This window comes from Microcaecilia unicolor, chromosome 9 (genome assembly GCF_901765095.1).
Source record: "Microcaecilia unicolor chromosome 9, aMicUni1.1, whole genome shotgun sequence".
NCBI classification, from domain to species: Eukaryota; Metazoa; Chordata; class Amphibia; order Gymnophiona; family Siphonopidae; genus Microcaecilia; species Microcaecilia unicolor.
This window is the reverse complement of record NC_044039.1, coordinates 138,116,877-138,138,125: the sequence shown is the minus strand read 5'-3', so window position 1 is coordinate 138,138,125 and position 21,249 is coordinate 138,116,877. Positions and strand designations below refer to the sequence as shown.

At 43.1% G+C, this 21,249-nt stretch overlaps 1 protein-coding gene across 6 annotated transcripts in view; it reads left to right on the top strand.

The window, feature by feature from the left end:
* Window positions 1-21,249, top strand: part of NUMB (NUMB endocytic adaptor protein) — a 186,150-nt gene that overhangs the window by 27,514 nt on the left and 137,387 nt on the right. The window contains exon 1 of one of the 6 annotated variants that reach the window (XM_030213794.1): window positions 14,695-14,815. The exons of the other annotated variants lie outside the window; for them this stretch is intronic. The gene's annotated coding sequence lies outside the window, so the exon portion shown is untranslated. Of the gene's footprint in view, window positions 1-14,694; window positions 14,816-21,249 lie in introns of those variants that run through there. 6 annotated transcript variants of the gene reach the window in all.

Below are 21,249 nucleotides of genomic sequence, written 5' to 3'. Positions count from 1 at the left end.
AGTGTACTTAGATTTACATAGTTACATAGTAACCTATGGAACTTTTTGTAAGTCTGAGTGCTTTGAAAATGAGCCTCATTATGTACTTTGACAGAACAACTGATAGCAGGAGTGTCTTTCAGGCCATGGCTCATTACAGCTGCCTTAGCTCACCAACTTCACTGGCTGGTGGCATAGGCTCCACCAACTCCTTCCATAGTCTTTGGTTTCTGGTGAGATGGGCTCTACCTGCCACACAGTGATACTATTAAATCATAAGATAAAGGGCAGTTTTAGATCTTGAAGAAACTGGATTTGTCGATACCTTTGTACCCTGTAGCTTTGACTGTCATATAATAGAGACCACTCAACTGAACAAGGCCAGGAAAGGTAGGAGGCAAATAATCCTTTGCCTAGAGGACTTAAGGGATATAAAGGACCAAAATGTTCTGTATTTTGCTTAAAAAGTACCCATGATTCTTCCCTGAACTGAGGAATCCACTTTATTTCTCATTGAGTGATGAATGCTGTGTAGAATCAGACAGTCTCTGCTTTCTGTAGCTTATCTAGTAAAAACAAACTTTAGGTGGATGGTTTAAAGTCTCAAAGGTGGGTGACTGAGGACAGGAACTATTTCAAGAAAGATTAGGCTTTATGCAGTTCTGTGGAACTTGCACTTCATCCCCATGAACTCTCCTCTTTCTTATGACAATGGAGCCTTGGCACTTAACACCAGTATGACTAATTTCTGTCGCAAAATAAAACCCTGAATAAAAAGCTTCAACTGGGAAGTTTGAATAGAGGACAGTCAATTCTGCTTTTAAGTAGAAATATAGAACTTTTTGTTTTTAATGTCATAGTTTTCAAATTTCCATCAATAGCTTAATTTCCTCTTTTAATTATTTATTTTTGCTCTCCATATATAATTTGAGTTCTTTTAGTCTTCAGTTTGTTTTAAGTATGCAGTGAACATTTTTAATAACTCTCTTTGTATGACCGAAATGATTTGAGTCCTGATTTGAGCTCTGAGACAGCTTTGGTTTTTCACATTGTGAAAGAAGCTTATGCTGCTTGTTTATGAGTAACCTAAACAGTCCTGTACTGAACAATAAACAAGTCAAATAGTATTTTCCAGTATGTGCCCTTTGCTTTATTGTTGTAAATTCCTCATTAGTGAGATCCTTTCCTAGGATTTCTTGTGGATGAGGTTTTTATGATATGGACCTCTTTTACGCACTTGCCAGTTTGCAAAAGAACATTAGAAACAGATGTTCATTAATCAGAAAAGCATTTTAGATATTGCTTAGCTGGGAGTTTAGTGAATCTAGAGTCTTGAGAGCTGAAGGGGGATGGGGGGAAAGTAAAAAACAAACAAACAAAAAAACACTGTAATCGGATAGGCATGTGAAAGTACTTGGGACATCAACATTCTGAATGTATATTTTTTTGTTTGGCAAAGTTAGATTCATATTTTTGTCACAAAACTGTTAGGATTACTTCTGCTGTCCTTTAGTTTTTTGAATGTAGGAAGAAAAAGGGTCAAGGCTGAATCCTGGCCTCTTAAAGCAAGGTTCTCTCCGTTTGTCCTGTCCCAAGAGTTCAAGTACCATAACACTGTAATATGCTTAAATTTTCATGAGGATAAATATATAGACAGCATCTCAGATATGTGTGTCTCAGTACTTTGCAGCTTTACAAGCGTACTGTGAAAGTTCATAGAATAAAAACTGGACTTGAGCACCAGCTATGCCTCTCCCTGTTGCATAATATTCTCAGCAGATAACAGGATCTATCTAAGGCCTCTCTCATATAGAGAATATATAAATAACTTTTTGTTGCATTTCTGTTTGATCCAAATGTTTTTTGCTTTGATAATTTACAGTTTTAGATACAACTCTGAGCCTTTTTTTATAGTTAAGAATCTTGAGGCAAAAATCACACACACTTAAAGCAAAACTCAGAGGCAACAAAATAAGGAACAAAGTATTTGCAATTTTTAAGCTGAGGTTTAGTTTGCTGTAAGTTGTTGGCAGTTAGCAAAATAATTGGAAGGAATTCATTATTTTTTTCTGAGCATGATCCCAATTTAGAAAGACGTTGTTACAAAATAACTAGCCCTCATGGGGCCCTTTTACTGAGCTGCATTAAGCAATTAGGATGGCTTTACCACATGATAGAGCAGATCTGCACTATGGCTGTATTGCTTGAAAACCAGCCAGCGCAGGAAAAAAAATCCTGCAGTAGCTGCTTCACTGGGATGGCATGTAGGCATGGCCAGCTGGGATAGCTAGTGTACGAGCTGCTGTTGTTTATTACCTGTCACCACTGCTGATGGCGCAGCTGCACTTAAACCCATCTCAAGAGGTGTTGGGAAGTGCAGCCACACTACCAGTCATCTGGTAGTATGAATGCTGCCCAAATAAAGAAGTCAGAATCAAGGCAGCACATCCCCGGGTTCAAAATGATGACTCCTAGTGTGGTACCCTTGTGGGAAACTGCTAGGGGTCATTAGTGCCATTTTGAACTTGTTGCAGAACCAGGACAGGAGCAGAGGGAGAGCTGCTCTCATCTTCCTGCTAGTCTAGTGGCCCAAGACCCCTGGTAGGTCCAAGGGTATGAGAAGTGATCAATACGGGGGGGGGGGGGGGGGGGAAGCGTTCCCTTGTCATTTTGCTCTTTCTGTGTGAGGACCTCTCAAACTTGATTTGGTTACAGAGATTCTCCATGGTTTCAGCTTCGGAGTCAGAAGAGGAGAATCCTAATCTGGGTGGCCTCATGTGTCCTAAGTCACATGAATGGGAGAGCTTGGATGGGGTCTCGGGGATACTAAAGTGTTGGATATACTCTATTTGCTTCTACCAGAGGAGGTGGACAGGTACTGGCACGTGTCCAAAATAGATGCCTTGAAATATGGTGGTCACCAAGAATACCATCCAGCAGAGGGAGGCTCAGCACTGAACAAGTCCTTTGATAAGAATGGAGTAATTCCTGAAGCAGCCCTTCTCATCTATGGCTGCTGGTGTGCAGATGGCTGTTCTTAAAGGTTATATCTCCACTACCCTGTTGTGATTGAAACAGTTCCCTGAGTCACTTGAGCTGGTGTGCTTGGAGTCTGGAGCTGCCTTTTTGGTGGATGGCCTTTTATGACTTGGTGCGCATTCCCATCTAGGTATGTGGCCCAGAGGTGGCTATGAGGCATATTTTCAAAGCACTTAGCCTTCCAAAGTTCCATAGAAACCTATGGAACTTTGGAAGGCTAAGTGCTTTGAAAATATGCCTCTATGGCTTCACCACTGGGCAGTGGATGTGTCCTGCAAGGGGCACCTGAGCAGATTACCTATTTGAGGGTCCTTGCTCTTAGGAGAAGACCTGGAGAAGCTAGTCAGAGACCTGGGTGAGGCCTGACTTCTTAGACTTCCAGAGGTTCGCTAGAACAGGTCAGCTCACAAGGAGATCCTTCACTTCTAGCAACATGGCCAAGATGGGGCCCTTTTGGGGTTTAAGAAAATCTGGTGATACTAGATTCTCTGGTGCTTAGTGGCTTGCCAGGGTCCCTAGTGAGGGGCAGGTGGGAGGACAGCTCTTCCTATTCAGCCGTGAGTGAGCCTGCATCACTACTGACCAGTTGTTTCTAGAGGTGATCAGCCAAGGTTATGCTCTCAGCCTGGCTCATCCAGTTTTGCAGGCCTTTGATTTACACCTGTGTGGCTCTCACAAAGTGGAGGGCAGTGGTCTACACGCTGCAGAATCTTCCACTTGTGTGCTGTAGAGCCGTTCCCTTCCACAGAGGAGGGAAGGGGCCTATACTTCAGTTATTTTGTGTTGCCAAAAAGGGAATTTCCTACAGGTCCATCCTTGATCTCAAGGGAGTCAACTTGGGTCATAATGTTCCGCATTTCAGAATGGAGACATGCTCATTCAAACATTGATGTGTCTGGCAAGTTTCTGATCTCCCTGGGCTTGCCGAAGGCTTAACTCCATATTCCCATCAGGGCAAGCCACAAACAATTCTTCTCTTTTGCATTTTGGGTGGGTACCTCATTTCAGGTGCTGCCTTTCAGACTGGCAACAGCACCTTGTGCCTTTTCCAAGGTGATGGTAGTGGTGGCAGCCTAGCTGTGCTCTCAGGGCATCTGGGTCCATCCCTGTCTGGACAATTGCTTGTTTAGGGCAATCTCGGAGGAGGAGTTCCGGTCAGCCACATCTCAGGTGATTCAGCTCGTGGAGCATTTGGGCTGGGTGGTGAATTTTTCCAAGTCATCTCAACCTACCCAAAGATTGGAGTATCTGGGAGTTCTGTTCAATATGCGAAGAGGGCTGTTTTCTTCCCTGAGAAACAAATACACAAACTTCAAGTTCAGCTGAGGAAGATGTTTAGGATGCTGGCCCCTCAAGCATAGGGCTTCCTCTAGATCCTTTGATCCTAGACTGCAACCCTGGCAGTGGTGCCATGGACTCGGTCCCACATGAGACCCTTTCAAAAGGCACTGTTGTTGCGGTGGGTTCTGAGGTCTCAAGATTTTTTCAGGTTCAGAGAAGTTTAGTCTGGTGGGACCATTCACATGTTCTTCTGTATCCTCCTGAGTGGGGTGTTGTGGTGACTACTGGTGCCAGCCTAGTGTGCTGGGGTACCTACTGCAGGAGCTGCGTAACCCTGGCAGCGCTATAGAAATGCTAAGTAGTAGTAGTAGTAAGCACAAGGATGTTTGTCAGCCTTGGCCGTGGTGGAATTCCTGCCCTCCTCTGAGGGAGAGCTGTCCGAGTGATAATATATGCCATCACCGTGGCACTATCTGACCACATGCAAGGGGAAACCCAGAGCCTGTCGCTGACCCAGGAAGCAGTGATGATCTGCTGGTGAGTGGAGAAGCATCTTCTTATTTTCTCAGTGGTCCAAATTACCAGACAGAGCAATGTTCAGGTGGACTTTCTCACACTCCATTCTGACCCCAGTTGAGTGGGATCTGTGTCCGGCAGCATTTCAGCTGTTAGCTGTTTGGTGGGCTGTGATGGCATTGGTTCATAATTCCATGGCAGAGCATTTTTGGAATCACAGGAGGGAGCCCGGCTGTGCTGGTATTGATGCACTAGTACAAGTGTGTCCCTGTCAGAAGCCCCTCCATCTTCCTCTCCTCACGGCCTCTGATGGTTAGGGTGCTGCACAGGTTGGCTTGCCACCCATTTCTGATGCTTTTGATTGGCCTCTGAGGCCTTGGTACGTGGATCTCATTTGGCTCTTGGAGGATCCCCCTCATCCCCTTCCGAGGGATCAGGGATTCCTCAGGCAGGGCCCAGAGGAGATGTAAGATTCCGACCTCTTCTGGTTTAAGGCTTGACCCTTGAGAGGTGTTGCCTATTGAGGTGAGAGCTCTTGGCCTCGGTGACTTCTAATCTTATCAAGGATCATAAGCCCTCCACTTTGCTGTTTGGAGAACATTCCCTTCCCCCTGGAAGGCACAGATCCTGGATGTTTTGGAATTCCTCCAGAGAAATTATGAACAGGGGCTAGCCTTTAATTTCTTGAAGGTTCAGGTGGCAGCACTGGTATGTTATGAGGGAAGATTGGTGGTGTCCCCCTGGTGGTGCAGATGAACATTATGTAGTTCTTGAAGGGTGTAGCAAACTTGTTGCCCCCCAGCTAGGTCCACTTTTTCTCCATGGGACCTAAATCTGGTACATAATTTCTTGTCAGGGCTGCCCTTTGTGCCATTGAAGGCAGCCTTTCAGATGGCCATTGCATTGGTGTACAGGGTCTTAGAATTGTAGGTCTTGGTCTTGTCACAATCTGTACCTGTCCTCGGAGGGTTTTGTCACTGTCCTGTTGACGCGAACTCCTTTGTCTCATATAAACCAGGTTTCCCTTCTCACCTTTGTAGATTGGGGCTCAAACATGCTCTTCAGGAAGCTGCACAAGCTGAATATGTGGAGAGTGTTACTCCTGCTACTTACAGAAAATGAATATCCTTTCGCCTTTCAGATCATTTGTTTGTGCTATGGACTACAAGGGTTTGATGGCTTCTTTTGCTCAATGGATAATAGCAACCATTGAGGCAGTGCGCACTGTTAGAAAAAACAAGTACTAAGGGGCCTTCAGTCCCACTCTACCTATACTTAGGTGACCTTGTGGGTGGAAGCCTGAAGGGTGTTGCCTGAAGATATTTGCAGAGTGGTGAACTGGTCATCGTATTCCTTTGCAAAGCACTACAGGGTTGATATTCTGGCCAAGACCAGTCTGTCTTTTGCAGGGGTGTTATCCAGGGGGCCTTGTCTTTGCCCTGTCAGTGAGATTCTGCTTAGTTACATACCACTTGTTCAGACTTATGTGGTAAGGATGATGAAGATGAAATGTAAAGCGCAAAAAACCCCACGAAAAACGGGACACAGTTCTTTTAATTGCAAAACTTGAAAAATGTACCAAGTGTTTCTCTCCTGAAGTGCATAGGAGGATGTTTTGTTGCTGCATGTGAAATTTGTCCTATAGTAGCACACATTTGACCCCTGACGCAAGCGCTGTGCCCCGAAACACGGCCCATGTCGGGTCCACAACTAAAGATTGTTTTTCAAGTTTTACAATTAAAAGAACTGTGTCCCGTTTTTGAAGGCTCTTGGGGGCTTTTTTTGTGCTTTGGATTTTGTTCTGTACTTTAGACTGTCTGTGCTGTTTCGAATATGAAATGTCGTAATACCTGCTTAATTTCCTCCTGCTATTCCAGTCTGGGACCCACTGTTGGAGACTTTGGCTATACTCAAAGAGGTTCTCTGCTCTTCTCTCAGTTGGTGTACGTGGTTACTTTTATAGGTTAGTTGGCTAATTTAATTATAGTACAGTGGTAGATGGGGCTTGGGTGTGAAATAGAGACCTGCACAGGAACGAGGTTTGCGGGCTTCCCGCGAGGTCGGAAGCTGTTCTGCAGGGTTCTTGCAGAAGTGTAAGCTGCACTGTGCCAGCCTCTCACCTACCGAGCACCAAGTTTTTTGAGTGCCTCCTCTTCGCTTTAACAGTGCAGATGTGGAAAATCTTCCATTAACTCTCTGCTCCTGGGCTGATGCGTACACCTCATTTCTGACAGGCACGAGCATCAGATGTCATCTCACCTACTGGTGCCTACATGTGGCGACCTCTCAGCACACAGTGCCAGCAAATCATGTGCTCACCAGAGTGTTCCAAGTTCAGCTTCCATTCCTTCCTTGTCTGCAGTGCTGCCGCTCGAACCCAGAGAGACTGAGAGAGCCAAACCAAATTTTTATTTGCAGATACCATTAAATTCGGGTATGGATGGGTTACATTTTTGCAGGGACAGGTAAAGAGTCCAGCGGGGATTGGTTAGATTCCAGTAAGGACGGGCAAAGACGAGTTAGATTTCTATCCCCGTGCATCGCTCTAGTGTGGCAGAGGAGACTTTTTAAAGCTGCTTTTGTTGTGGCTTTCTGGAGAGTCCTATGGAACACCAGCCAATGTACCAGTGATGTTACAGGAAAACTCGGTTCAGTATCTGCTGGTAGGAAGGGGACACAACCCACTTGTTCAGATTGGTGTGGTGGAACTCAAAGGAAATGAAAAGGTTTGACTAAATTTCATCTTTTTTTAAAATCTTTGTATTGTCCATTGAATGTATCTGGATATTATCATTTGTGCATTATTTTAGTGCTGCTGCAATCATTTTGATACATCTGTCCTTTTAGTTTTTCAGTCAGTTGAGTCTCATGGTATCACTTATTAACATGCAAACTTATAGCAGCTTAAAGTACCTTGTTTTTTGAGTGTTACCGTGAAATAGTATGTGCTAATGCAAACTTTTTGTGTGTGCAATTTTTTTCTGGTTATGCAGTGTACATTTCTGTGGTGTATGTCATGGTACATCTTATTTTATAGTTTGTTCTTATTTTGAGTTTTTAGTATATTTCCTCCTTTTAGGAATAGGTAAAAAATTGGTTCAAGTGCCTCATTAATTGTGAATTTTTCCTCGCTAATTGAAATTTTTCCCGCTTTTTTTTCTTGTGCTTGAGAATCTGTTCAATAACCTCCTTTTTGGTACAGTGATGAACACGGTGCCTGAATGTTAGTGCTATAAGAGAGTAGAGGGATCTGGGAAGGAAAATGAGCAAATGAGGCTAAAGGTTATATGATTCATCTAGTTCAGCTAATAGAGCATCTCCTCTTGCTCACTAGTAAGAGTCTGTGATTTGGAGTCAGCCTCATTTCCCAAGTATTGGAGTGGAAAAGTGTGGTCTGTATTACTACGAAATATTGTAATGAATAAAACCAATTCCATTGACAAAGGCACCCACAAACTTGGTAGTTTTAAATGTTTGGTATTCATGGTGCTAGAACTTGAAAAAGGTTTCACATAACTGTGCTTGTAAGGGAATGTGTAGATTATTACATACATAATCTAATTATACGGAGAACTGTTTTTAGAATAACAGTGTATTGCATATACTGTTTACAATGATATGCCAGTTGTGGCGAATGGACAATGAAAAGAACATTGTACTTTCTTGCTTGGAACTTAAACCAATTACATTTTGTAAAGGTAGTTTATCATTTTTGTATGCCCTGAAGGTTCTAATCTACAGCTTGCTGTTTCCTTGTTGAAGATCAAGAGCTCGGTAAAAAATTTCCCTTTTAAATCAGTTTTGGAGTGTATATGTTGGCGGTAGAGGGGGGCAGCTTAATGTATCTAGCTTTAAGTGTTTTCTGATATGAAATTTTCTACCTATTAAAATATGGTCATCTGTTTTATCTACAAAAATTAGTGTATTGATTTCTTGTTTATTGTAAGTCTCAGCTGTAATCTCTAATGTTGGGCTGGTCCAGTGGCTCAATGGCTTCCTCAGTTGCACCATTTGCACCCTTGTTGGGGCAGAGATGTTATACATGTGGCACTGAGTGGATGGAATTAGGCTACAATTTTAGCAGCTACGTGTCCCAAGCCTTGTTCTGATGGATCCAGCAAATTCCATGTGGTAATCGCTCTTGGAGCATAGAGCTGTGGTGGGGGTTAGCAGTGGCTTGGTGGCAGATGCTTGATACAGTTTGATATGTACAGTAGCAAGGGAATGGCTATATTGATTGTAGAACAGAGGGGGCTTTGGCTCCAGCATTGGACAGTAGATTCCATCTTTAAGGCTGATAGCTGTAGTTCTTTGAATGTAAATTTTCACCTTTGTAGATGACCTACATAGTTTAGTGAAAGAATTGGGAGAGCAGAAAACACTCAAATTGCCCGAGGACAAAGCAAGGGAAAACTTCAGGTATACCTTAAGGAGGAATAAAGGTAGAAAGTTCTAGTAGAACAAGCAAGCTAAGTTAAGCCTCTGCTCAGTTCCAGAGGGCCAGGAGACAACCACTGGGGACAGAAAAAAGTATCTACGTATTTTGTGTACAGCGCTGCATATATCTGGTAGTGCTACAGAAATTAGTAATAGTAGTAATTTCTCCGAAACCCCTGCTGCCTGGGAATGGATTCCCCCTCCCCCTTCAGTCATCACTTGGGAACTTAGACTTCTCTGGAGCTTCTGCAAAGCCAAAAGTTATGTAACTCCTGTCAAAAGATTGGAATACCTGGGCATTGTGTTCAGTATGTCATATTTACTTTTTCCTGCACCAAATTCCATGTTTTGCATGCTGAGAGATCAAAATCAGGATGTTCAAAGAAGCAAGGCTCCAAACAGAATGGGATTATACGCATGTGTTGAGGGTAATAATAGCAAGAATGAGTATTGCTCTCCAGGTGGACAGAAGTGGAAAAGGATTACCAGTGATGGCTACCATTACTTGCACAAGCAAGGTGTTGCTTAGGCTAGTGGCAACTTAAAAGCAGGAATGAAATTAAAGGTGAGGAGATTTATTATACTGCCTTTCTGTAGTTACAATCAAAGTGGTTTACATATTATATATAGGTACTTATTTTGTACTCAGGGCAGTGGAAGGTTGAGTGACTTACCCAGAGTCACAAGAAACTGTAGTGGGTAGTGTAGACCAGTGCTTCCCAAGTCAGTCCTGGAGTAGCCCCTTGCGTATCAGGTTTTCAGGATATCCACAATGAATATGCATTAGATTGATTTGCACACTTCCTTTATTGTATGTAAACCTCTTCATTGTGGATATCCTGAAAACCTGACTAGCAAGGGGGGTACTCCAGGACTGACTTGGGAAACACTGGTATAGACCATTGGTGGAACCCTCCAGGGATGGAAGGCACCCTTTTTTGGAGCATAATTTGGGATTCTGCCAGGGACCTGTATTGGCCCTTTAGGAAGCAGGATACCGGGCTAAATGGACCATCGGTCTGACTTAATATGGCTATTTTTTTTTTTATTTGAAAGATAATTTTTATTAAACACTCCATCACTAATATCATACATACATTCAGCTAACCAGCTGCGCAATTATACAACCAAAGTGAACTTCAATGCTACCAGTTTCAAAACATAAATGATTTTCTCCCCTTCCCTCCCCCCTCTCCACCCCCCCTTCTCTTCCATGGCTGAATACTCTAAGCATTAGTTGCAGTGGTCCATAAACGTTCTAATTGTGTCCACTCCGTCGCAGCAGGTTCATATCTGCCCATCCTTCTGTCCGTTAGTTGCTCTAGTCCCACTATGTTCCGGAGTCTCGTTTTCCACTCTGGTATTGTAGGACCCACTCTCTGCTTCCAGTGGGCGGCTATGTCCAGCTTTGCAGCTGCCAAACATAATCTTTTTAGCCGCTTCTGCCACTTCTTGCCCCTTTTATTTCCCCACCCCAACAAACACCACTTCAGCTCTGCAGGGAATTGGGTGTCTAAGATGTCAAGCTCATAGCTATTTCTTCCCAAAATGAGTGTACAGAAGTACAAGTCCACCACACATGTAAAAAAACTCCCTAATTCTTCTTCACACCGCCAACACCGGTCCGAGGCAGTGGGGTACATTCGTTTTAACCTATCTGGTGTGTAATACCATCTGCTTAGAACTTTGTAGGCGTTTTCTTTAATTAGTACACATACAGATGCCTTTTTCACCTCTAGGCATACCCGTTCCCATTCCTTCACACTCAATTCACTATTCAAATCACGCTCCCATGCTTTCATATAGGGTAATTTACTCAAAGTGCTTCCCCTAATGTACTTATACAGTCTAGAAATGCCTCTCCTCCCCCCTTCCAGAGTGACCCAGATGTTTTCTAAGGGCTCCTGTTCCCTCGGGTCTGCTTTTAGCCACCCCTGTCTGCTCATGTAGTGCTGAACCTGCAAATATGCATAGTATTCAGACTCCCGCAAGTCAAACTTCCTCCGTAGTGCCCCAAATGATCTCAGTGTCCCATCTGACAGTAAATCCCAGAATCTCCGTAGGCCTTTTCTTTACCATTCATGAAATGTACCCCCCCCGCCTGCCCTGCTGGGAACTCAGCTTCATGGATGATATGAGCCAATGTTGAGGTTTTGACTCCCTTCTTAAATTTACTTTTCAGCACATCCCCTTCTTAAATTTACTTTTCAGCACATCCCATGTACGCTGCAGGTGCATTATGAAAGGATTTGCAGTTCCTCTGTGGGAGGTGTACATCTTCCTGGACCCCCACAATCCCCTTTCAAGATTACACCTAGGCTCCAGATGTTGTTCTAGGGTGCCCTTTCCCCTTTGCTCCATTCCGCCATTTGCTTTAATTGTGCTGCATGGTAGTACCACGTGATGTTGGGCATCCCTCTCTCCCCATGCAAATTGTGAGATATCAGACTGTATAATATGGCTATTCTTATGTTCTTATGATAGTGCAGGAATATTACCAGACCCATCAGGCTAGCACTCAGCCACTTTATCCCTATTCTCAGCAGGAACGCAGTCAGAGTACTTCTGGACGATGCCTTAACTATGGCACAGTCAAGAAGGCATTGGGAGTCAGCATCTAGATTAGCAAAGGTGATTATGGTATGCAGGCCTCTAGAAGATTTGTGGTGTTCGTTTTTTTGGAGGGGGAGTGAGGGGCATTACACCTTTAGGGTAAACGATTGTTCAGATTGGGGACCGATTGACATGGCTCCATACTCTTACACCTTTGCCATTGACGGGGCAACCTTAAGGCAAAGGGCTGTTCAGCAGTAATAACCATAGTGTTGAAGACTAGGTAACAATCCATCTCTCTATCATATGTGAGGGTATGAAGAGTGTTATAACTCCTCTTGAGAATGAGTTATATCATGAGTAAATGCATTATCATTTCCAGGTAGCTTCTGACTGGGAGGAGTATGAAAAGGGCTAGACTTGTGGCTAATTGAGAGTTTTCTTTCTGGAAAGAATGGTGGATACTTGTAATAGCCTCAAAGCGGAGGGGGTGTAGCAGGTGTGGGCAACCATGGTCCACGAGGGCCACAACCCAGTTGGATTTTCAAGATTTCCACAATTAATAAGCATGAGATTGATTGATTTTTGGTTTTTTATATGTACTACTTTCATTGTGTGCAAAGTCCATGTGGACTTTCTCAGCCAGCGTGTACTGGAGGAGAGTGGGAGCGGAGTCCATCAGCTTTCCAGGTAGTGGAACAGTGGGTAGTCACAATCTTCAATATGATAGCAACTTGTCATAACAGTAAAGATTCTCCGTTCTTCAGTTGTAGGAAAGAGGGCAGCACAGCCAGCACTGTGGTAGCCATGGATGTGGGAGAAACCTCTATTTTTCCCTTGTAGCCCCTGATTGGCCAGTTACTCCAAAGGCCTGGATGGGATAAATCAGAGGATATTGGAGGAAGTTCTGGCTTCTCCACTGTCTGACCTTTTTTTTTTTCTCTCTTCTTTTCTTTCAGTGCTGCTTTAGTGTTGGAAGGAGTCCCAGAGGACTGGAGAAGGGTAGATATGGTTCCTCTCTGTAAAAGCAAGAGGAGGGTTGGGAACTACAGATCAGTTTGACCCCTGTGGTGGGCAGCATGGTTTTACTAGTTAGGTCTTAATTGTTGTGGTTGTTTGGGTCTCACTATATCTGAGTATGTGGAGCAGATGCTTCAGGGTATGCTGTGAGGTCTGTAGTTTTTTTTATATAGTGGGTTCTCAAACCTGATTGGTTGGGGTTTGAAGTGGGTGGTTTCATTGGAGCAAGGCAGGAAATTTTGGTGTGAAAGTTTATTCGTTACAGACTTTGAATTTTGGCGGGAAAACTGAGGTGGGAATGTTTGTTGAAACAGTTCTAACTGTGGATAGGGAGAGGAATTCGTTAGTCACATTCTGAAACTGGTGGGAGAAGACATTTGTCCCCAGTGTTGGTTTTTGTGCTAAATTTTCTTTCAATGAGTGGTTTAAGATGAGCCCTTTGTCTTCACTGAGGTTATATGAGTTTCTTGCTGTCTCCACAGCTTCTTTGATTCTTCTCGGCCACCAACGATCTTTCTCCAAGATCTTTGTGTCCTCAGATCTAATCATATGACCAGTTTTCACATGGAGGGCTACAGCTAATTCTCCTGAGTGGAGTAGAACGGGTAAAAATGAATCGATTTTTCACTCTTTCAAAAAGTGCACAGACCGGGAGACATTGCATGGAAATACTTTAAAAAAAAAATAGGAGGAAATATTTTTTCACTCAGCTAATAGTTAAGCTCTGGAACTCATTTCCGGAGGATGTGATAACAGTGGTTAGCTTATCTAGGTTTAAAACAAGAGTTGGACAAGTTCCTGGAGGAAAAGGCCATGTCTGCTGTTGAGATGGACATGGGGGAAGTCACTGCTTGCCCTGGGATTGGTAGCATGGAATGTTGCTACTATTTGGGTTTCTGCCATTTATTTGTGACCTGGATTTTCCACTGTTAGAAGCAGGATACTGGGCTAGATGGACCATTGGTCTGATCCTGTATGGTTGTTATGTTCTTACTCGGTGGTGGTTGATTTGAGCTGAAGAATCTTCCAGAACTTTCTCAAGCCTTAAAACTTCTGGAGAATGCAACTCATTAAAAAAGCAATAACATACTGCCACCTTAGAGAATGATAAATAGTTCTCTTCCACCTAAATCTTCCTTAACAGGCAATCCAAAGAACTGATCCACCTATTGCAGATAGCACAGAGAGCACTGCTATCTAAGATGTACAGAAAGAACAATTGGGGTGTGATGCAATTAACCTATTGATTGCTAGATGTTTCTAGCAGTAATAAAATCTTTTTTTTTCTTAAGTTACTGCATGAGATAATATTCTGTATTCAGCTATAAGAATATGAAAGATTTGTTAACATTTTATTTTGTTTTAGTATAGGAGACAGAGCAATGCAGCCTGTTAAACATATGCTGCCTCTTTACTTTGCTAGTTATTCATTAAATGCTTTGGTGACAGAATATATACTTCCTGACATATCTCTATTTTTTTCTGACTAAGCAAAAGAAAATCTGCTGTGAAGATTGCAAAGTCCACCTGATGTGGAAGTCGTAAAAACCAAGTAGATCTGTTGTTATAAAAAAGCTCCACGAAACGTTTCCTGAAATCTGCTTGTTCTGTGTTTTAATTTTGCACCTTATCAGGGTTTTGCAACCAGTGTGCTGTGACACCTTGGTATGCTCTAGTGATGGTAATTCCAGCCTGATTAAATCCATTTTCATTGTCTGTTCCACCTCCCCTCCCTCCCCAGTGCCCTGAATTAGCTGCCAAGTTCCTCCTCCTTGGCCCTGTGGCAGTCAAGCAGCAATGCTGAAGTCAGGAGCAAAGAGACTGGAAAAGGAAACTCACACAGTAGTGAAGAGCAGAGGATGCCTCTTCCTGTTCCAGCCTCCCCTTGTGTTCATCTTAATACTTGCCTGCTGTCTGGAGCAGAGGGCTCTTCTCTTGATGTGTTGTGGCTGTTTCTGCTGAGAGGGTGGAGAGAGTTGGCTCTAGTCAGGTGAGAAGGATTTGTTTTAGAGAGGAAGGAGTTGAATTCTTAAAATGGATGAAGGAGAAACAGGAAGAGGATATGAATGCTTTGGGAGGGGGACAGTTTGATAGGAGGTGAGGAGGGTTATAAATGCTTGGGGAAGGGGGTATACCAAACTGACACAGTATTAAACACAGCTCTACTCCTGGCTGGGGAGAAGGAAGATAAGTTTGAGCTATATTGGGAGAAAGGGGTGGGGAGTAGGATTAGAGCATCTCGGGGACTATAGAGGTGGGGGGGATATGAGAATAGCTTTCCAGGAATCATAGTAGACATAGAGTTTTATGAGACAGAGAAGAGGGGTGACCAAACCTAGGATAGGAGCAGGAATGAAGGGGAGGGAGAGAAAGAAGGAAGGAAGGGGAACCAGTGCTGAGGGGGAGATATGGAATAGGAGGAGGATAAAGAAGAAGGGAGAAAGGACCTCAGATAAGGAGCAGGGTGATGGAGAAATAAAGAGAACCCAGGATGAAGAGAGTGAGAGAGTGTGAGAGAATTAGATATTGGGAAAGGGAGATAGAGGAATGTTGAAAATTTGGGGTTAAGGGAACAAGGAAGGAGAATGCTGAATAATGGGATAGGAGAGTGTACTCATCAGGGCTGGCTCAAGGTAATGTGGTGCCCTGAGCTAACCTTGGCTTTTGCGCCCCCATTTTGAAGCCAGTCTTGCGGTGTGGACTGAGCAGATTTCAAGGCTCATACTGCCAGAATGGTCCCACACTGGAAGGTTCCTTTGTTTTCTGATCATTTTAATTTAGCAGTTTTGTTGATGCTGGTCTTACCAGGATTTCAGTTCCACTTTTTCTTCTTCCTGTTGTCTTCCTTTTCAGCTCTACCTATCTCAAGTTGATTCATCTGTTTAATCTTTTTTTTTTTCCTCCATTTTTCTCACCTACCCTTAGCTAGATTTCATTAATTCTTGTCTCTCTCTTTCTCCCTGCACCTGCTTAAGATTTCCATTTCCTACTCTTAGCCCCACCATTCCCCACCTCTTATTCTTTCCCCAGTTCCCTATTCCCTATGTTTCATCCACTTTATAGTCTCCCCACTGTATGCATCCCCTCCCATCCACCTTCCTTTCCCCTTACAAGCCTCAGCTCCTTTTCAGTTGCTAATCTTCTCTCCACCTCCAGACCATTTCTTACCCCCCCCCCCCCATTTTTACCCTCTCTGTAGATCTTTCAGCTGCTTTCCCAGGTCCTTCAAACCATGTCTCCTCAAATTTCAAGTTTTATGAGGAATTTGCTAACCCGCCTAAAGGAGTGTTGTCTAGTACAATAGTTTACTTTCAAAGTTCAACAAAGAAATCTTTGACAGTACATGAAGGAAAGGGGGTAGAACTACAAAGTATATAGGAAAGAGTGAGGGCAAAAGGGAGGTGAAAAGTACATATGTAGTCGTGTATGGTGTCTCTCCACGGTTAATGTATTAGGCTATGTGGCTCATTAAAAGTTAGGAAAATGCATCCATAAATAGGAAGGTTTTAAGTTCAGTTTTGAATTGTTGAAGGGAAGTTTGACGGTGGAGTGATTGAGGTAACTTATTCCAGTGTTCTGGTCCTTGTACGGAGAAGATTGTTTTCCGTATGTGTTCATGTGTAATATCATGAAAGGATGGAACAACCAACCGGTTTAGAGATGATGAGTGAAGATTTCTGTGGTTGATATATGGAATCAAGAGTCGTGGGAGGTATACTGACTGGTTCCTCAGAATGGTGGGCCTTGAAGACTAATGGCATAATTTTGTAGATTATATGATTTTTTTTACTCATTCCAAAAGTACAAAGAATGGGGGACAGAAGGAAGTTACATGGAAATACTTTTAAAACAAATAGGAGGAAATATTTTTTCACTCCATGAATAGTTAAGCTCCAGAACTCTTTGCCGGAGGATGTAGTAAAACAGTGGTTAGCGTATCTGGGTTTAAAAAAAAGGTTTGGACAAATTCCTGGAGGAAAAGTCCATAGTCTGCTATTGAGACAGACATGGTGAAGCAACTGTTTGCCTTGGGATTGGTAACATGGAATGTTTCTGCTAATTGGGTTTCTGCCAGGTACTTGTGACCTGGCTTGGCCACTGTTTGGAAAACAGGAATTGGGCTAGATGGATCATTGGTCTGATCAAGTATGGCTACTCTTATGTTCCTATGAAATGGAAGCCAGTGGGCATCTTTCAAGAGAGAGGTGACATGATCATATTTCTTTTTATCTGTTATTAGTTTTATAGCAGTATTCTGAATTATCTGTAAGCATCTAGTGTAAATTGTTCTCAGACCTAGGTATAACGAATTGCAGTAATCCAATCTGCAGATTACAAAAGCGTGTATAAGAATATTGGTAGCTGATGATTCTAGAAATGGACATATGGACTGAACCTGTTGCAGCCTATAAGAACAACTCTTGGTCACTGTGGAAATCTGCTGTTGATACAAGAGGGTGTCATCTAGGTAAATGCCTAAGTTCTTTGCACTTGAGAAACGGGTGTACAGTTGAGGAGAACGGGGTGTCATAGCCCCACTTGTACTTCTCAACCAGTAACAGAGTCCCCACTGTCCTCCCTAATTCTTGCTCAGTTTTAGTCCTCACCCAATACCCAAGTGCCCACTCTTCCATTCTACGCAGTTCCCTAATCCTCAATCTTTATCCCATCCAAGTCCCGAATCCCCACTTAAACTCCCAATACCTAGCCAGTCATGGTCTGTTGCCTTCTGGACTCTCAGTCAATCCTAGAGTCTCTGCCTACATCTAAGCTCTGTTCTCTCACACCCCTATGTCTTCAGTATTCACCCTCTGCCTTTTTCTCCTCTTTCCAGAGCACCCATTGCCTATGCCTTGACTGGGGAATATGTTGCCTGGGCTGGATGACCCAGGGGGCCTGTCCCTTATGGAGTCGTCCTGGTCATTAAATCCCCTGGAGATGCGGGTGGTTCATCGGACTTTGATGATTTGTTCAGGGAAGGGCACTCTAGATGAAGACAAAGTGCCATGGCAGTGGTGTACATAAACAGGGTGGCACCTGGAACCAAGCAGTGGTGTTGGAAGCTATGATCCTTTGCCACTGGACAGAGAGGTATCTACAGGCCCTATTAGCAGTCCTTATTTTTCTGAAGAGGAAGCAATATAGTAGTTATTGGTGAGATCTTTATTAATTTACAGAGCCAATACCAACCCTGGTGCATGGATTTCAAAATAATTTGCTTGGCAGAGACTAATATTTTACATGGCCTTCAGTATATAAAATAATATCTACTAGAGCAGTTATTTCCATTTCCAGTGGTAGTGGCATGTAATATTGCATCTTCTTAATCCAATCCATCAAATGTCTCATTAAGTGACAATCTGTTGATGTGGTTGGAGCCATGGGGAGCTCGTCCCAGGGTGCAGTGTGGTCTTCCCAGAGGAGGCAGAACTGACAAACCTGAAAGTTGTGGCTCTGGGATTCTTGGGCCTTCAAGGCCATCTTTGACCTGATGTGAGGGTCCAAGAAATCATACACATTTATCTGTATGAATTGGTTGAGTGTTCTTCTTATTTCACCTTGAAGATACTAACTCAAACAATGTACACAAATGCAAAGACTTCCTCCAACTATGGGAGCTCCACTGGCCAAACATACAACCCACACATAACAAAGGTCATACACTAGATATCATCACCCACAAATTCTCAGCAGAACCAAATCTCACACTAATAGACACAAAATGGACAGCCAGGCCATGGTCCGATCACTGCAGTGCAAACCTTTCCCTCCACTGGAGAACAAAAGAGACACAACAAAAACAACAAACCTACACTACGAGAGGCAAAATAGACCCACTAATATTCTGGCAACAATTATACACCGACGAATGGCCAACACCTACAGACTCACCCCAATTTCTTCAAGAATGGGATAACAGATGCAGAACAATATTAGACAATATAGCACCACTTCAAACCAGAACCTCGCATAGGAAAAATTCAATACCATGGTTTAATGAAGAACTGAAAGAACTAAAAACATAGGTCAGAAGATTAGAAAGAGCATGGAGCAAGAAAAAAGACGAAAATACACTCAAAGACTGGAAACAACTACAAAGAAAATACAAATATGCTATCAGACAAACTGAAAGGACGTATTACAAAACCAAAATAGGACCAAACTACAAGGATACACACAAACTCTTCTCACTCGTAAACAATCTCCTAAATACTAATACGGTTACCTCCAACAACACAGATACCCCATCAGCAACCAATCTTGCAAATTACTTTAAGGAGAAAATCATAAAGCTCCGACTCATGATACCTACCAACATAACGGATTACACAAATGTCCTTGAATGTCTAGACCCAAAACCCGGGAATACCCAGCAGATTGATCATGGACCAAATTTGACACGCTTTCATCAAATGAAATCTCACATTGGCTCGGAAAATACGCCAAATCACAATGCAAATTAGACATTTGCCCTAATAGTCTAATAAGCTCTGCACCCAAACAATTCAAAGCAGACCTCACGAACCACGTAAATTACAGACTCCAAAATGGACTCTTTCCCATGGATAAAGGAAACATCCTACTTACTCCGCTACCAAACGATGCTAAGAAAAGCACAATGGACCTAACCAGCTATCGCCCACTGGCATCTATTCCACTTATAACCAAACTCATGGAAGGCATAGTAACGAAACAACTTACTGAATACCTAAATAAACACTCAATCCTACACGAGTCTCAATCAGGATTTTGGTCAAATCACAGCACCGAAACAGTTCTAGTGTCCGCTATGAACTCATTAAGACAAGCAATTGCAACTGGTAACAACATATTCCTCCTACAATTCGACATGTCCAGCGCCTTTTTTTACATATACTAGAATACTTCGGAGTAGGAGGCACAGTTCTCAAATGGTTCAAAGGATTCCTGACCACAAGATCATACCAAGTAAAAACGAACATGAACAGATCACTACCATGGACACCTGAATGTGGAGTACCCCAAGGATATCCCCCCTCTCACCAACTTTATTCAACCTAATGATGATACCATTAGCCAAACTTCTAGCCAATCAAAATCTCAACCCCTAAATATATGCAGATGACATCACTATCTACATCCTGTTCAACCATGATCTAAATGAAATCACCAACGAGATCAACCAAAGCCTCCAAATAATGCACACCTGGGCAGATGCATTCCAACTAAAGCTTAATGCAGAAAAAACACAATGTCTGGTACTTACCTCACAATATAACACAAAAAACTTCTCCACCATAACCACACCATACTGTTCTCTTCCTGTCTCACAAAACTTGAAAATTCTTGGAGTCACCATTGACCGAAACCTCACTCTTGATGACCACGTGAAAAACACTACGAAAAAGATGTTCTACTCCACGTGGAAACTCAAAAGAGTAAAACCTTTCTTTCCGAGATATCTTCCGTACCTTGGTACAGTCAATGGTAATAAGTCATCTGGACTACTGCAATGTACTGTATGCTGGCTGCAAAGAACAGACTATTAAAAAACTCCAAACTGCCCAGAATACGGCCGCCAGACTCATATATGGAAAAACTAAATATGAAAGTGCAAAACCCTAAAGAGAGAAACTTCACTGGCTCCCACTTAAGGAACGCATTGCATTCAAGATGTGCACGATTGTACACAAAATCATTCACACAGATACCCCAACCTACATGCTAAACCTCGTGGACCTACCTCCCAGAAACGCCACAAGATCATCTCGCAAATTTCTCAACCTACACTTCCCCAGCTGTAAAGGACTAAAATACAAGCTGATGCACTCCGCCACCTTCTCTTACATGAGCACGCAGTTATGGAACGCATTACCCATAAACCTGAAAACAATCGATGAACAACTACCTTTCGCAAATCTCTGAAGACATATTTCTTCAACAAGGCCTACAGTGACAACCTACAGCCCCACTAATCCACTTCACTAACCCATTCAGTTATGAAAGTCCACCTTCTATAAATACCCTGATAACTCCCTCCCTTCTTCTTTCTTCCCTTGATTAAGCTCTACACAATACTACTACTACTACTTAACATTTCTAGAGCGCTACTAGGGTTACGCAGCGCTGTACAATTTAACAAAGAGAGACAGTCCCTGCTCAAAGAGCTTACAATCTAATAGACAAGTGAACGGTCGGTCCGATAGGGGCAGTCAAATTAGGGCAGTCTGGATTCACTGAACGGTAAGGGTTAGGTGCCGAACGCAGCATTGAAGAGGTGGGCTTTAAGCAAAGACTTGAAGACGGGCAGGGAGGGGGCTTGGCGTAAGGGCTCAGGAAGGTTGTTCCAAGCATAGGGTGAGGCGAAGTAGAATGAGCGGAGCCTGGAGTTGGCGGTGGTGGAGAAGGGTACTGAGAGGAGGGATACTACACAATACTAACCAT